At 37.8% G+C, this 1,965-nt stretch overlaps 1 long non-coding RNA gene across 4 annotated transcripts; it reads right to left on the reverse strand.

Annotated features, from left to right (window-relative positions):
• Window positions 1–455: 455 nt before the first annotated feature.
• On the reverse strand, window positions 456–1,794 carry LOC127921684 (uncharacterized). Of its 4 annotated transcripts, XR_008109320.1 has the most exons (4): window positions 1,557–1,794; window positions 1,309–1,494; window positions 750–1,121; window positions 464–564 (listed from the first exon to the last, which is right to left on the reverse strand). It is a non-coding gene; the product is annotated as an uncharacterized LOC127921684 (long non-coding RNA). The 4 variants fall into 4 exon arrangements; XR_008109321.1 differs by having other exon boundaries at window positions 456–564; window positions 874–1,121; window positions 1,309–1,794; XR_008109318.1 differs by having other exon boundaries at window positions 1,309–1,794.
• Window positions 1,795–1,965: the final 171 nt, after the last annotated feature.

Genomic DNA, 1,965 nt, shown 5'->3' on the forward strand with positions numbered 1-1,965 from the left:
TCCTAATGCACTTTCCAATGCCCGGAAAGAAGGGCACACTAGGGATTTCACTATGGTGACATTATAACAGGTACAGAGTTTCCCCAATGCTGTGATAGGAGAAAAACAAGTATGTATCAATAGATGTACTTTCCTATTACTAACCTAAATGCACCTAGTGTATTGGTAGATGGGTACAATAACAACAAGCAGACATTGAATATCCCTTTGAGCATGGTGAAGTTATTAATTAAACTTTGATGGTGTATCAATACTAACCTAAATGACAGAGTGAAAACAAGTATGGACCAATAACATTCAGTTGTCAGATAGGAACCTAAATGACAGAGTGATTTGACCATGATGGATCAATAACATTTAAACACTGATACAGAGTGTAAATGACAGTGTGAGAAAACTGAGTATGGTCAACAACAGTGTAGTTACTCCACAATACTAACCTAAATGACAGAGTGAAAACAAGTATGGATCAATAACATTCTAGCTACTCCACGATACTAACCTAAATGACAGAGTGAAAAGAAGTATGGATCAATAACATTCTAGCTACTCCACGATACTAACCTAAATGACAGAGTGAAAAGAAGGAAGGATCAATAACATTCTAGCTACTCCACGATACTAACCTAAATGACAGAGTGAAAAGAAGGAAGGATCAATAACATTCTAGCTACTCCACGATACTAACCTAAATGACAGAGTGAAAGAAGTATGGATCAATAACATTCTAGCTACTCCACGATACTAACCTAAATGACAGAGTGAAAAGAAGTATGGATCAATAACATTCTAGCTACTCCACGATACTAACCTAAATGACAGAGTGAAAACAAGTATGGATCAATAACATTCTAGCTACTCCACGATACTAACCTAAATGACAGAGTGAAAACAAGTATGGATCAATAACATTCTAGCTACTCCACGATACTAACCTAAATGACAGAGTGAAAAGAAGTATGGATCAATAACATTCTAGCTACTCCACGATACTAACCTAAATGACAGAGTGAAAAGAAGTATGGATCAATAACATTCTAGCTACTCCACGATACTAACCTAAATGACAGAGTGAAAAGAAGTATGGATCAATAACATTCTAGCTACTCCACGATACTAACCTAAATGACAGAGTGAAAACAAGTATGGATCAATAACATTCTAGCTACTCCGCGATACTAACCTAAATGACAGAGTGAAAAGAAGTATGGATCAATAACATTCCTAGCTACTCCATGATACTAACCTAAATGACAGAGTGAAAACAAGTATGGATCAATAACATTCTAGCTACTCCACGATACTAACCTAAATGACAGAGTGAAAAGAAGTATGGATCAATAACATTCTAGCTACTCCACGATACTAACCTAAATGACAGAGTGAAAAGAAGTATGGATCAATAACATTCTAGCTACTCCACGATACTAACCTAAATGACAGAGTGAAAAGAAGTATGGATCAATAACATTCTAGCTACTCCACGATACTAACCTAAATGACAGAGTGAAAACAAGTATGGATCAATAACATTCTAGCTACTCCACGATACTAACCTAAATGACAGAGTGAAAAGAAGTATGGATCAATAACATTCTAGCTACTCCACGATACTAACCTAAATGACAGAGTGAAAAGAAGGAAGTCTATACAGAATAAAAATATTCCTGGGAAAGATGGATTGGCAAGAAAAGTCAAAAGTCATGAGCAACGTTCCCTCTAAACTGCGCACGTGCGCGGCTGTGCATTTCCTCCAGGACCGCCGCGCCAAAGAAATGCCATGCCGCGCATTAGTTTGCACCATATAGATCAATGTGTATAACAACTATATCCATAAACTCTCTTAAAATGTTCCTCTCTTCCTCCATCCGGTCTCTCTTTCTCCCTCCTGTCTCTCTTCCTCACTCCTGTCTCTCTTCTACCCTCCTGTCTCTCTTCTACCCTCCTGTCTCTCTTCTACCCTCC

Source organism: Oncorhynchus keta, unplaced genomic scaffold (genome assembly GCF_023373465.1).
Source record: "Oncorhynchus keta strain PuntledgeMale-10-30-2019 unplaced genomic scaffold, Oket_V2 Un_contig_23084_pilon_pilon, whole genome shotgun sequence".
Lineage (NCBI taxonomy): Eukaryota > Metazoa > Chordata > Actinopteri > Salmoniformes > Salmonidae > Oncorhynchus > Oncorhynchus keta.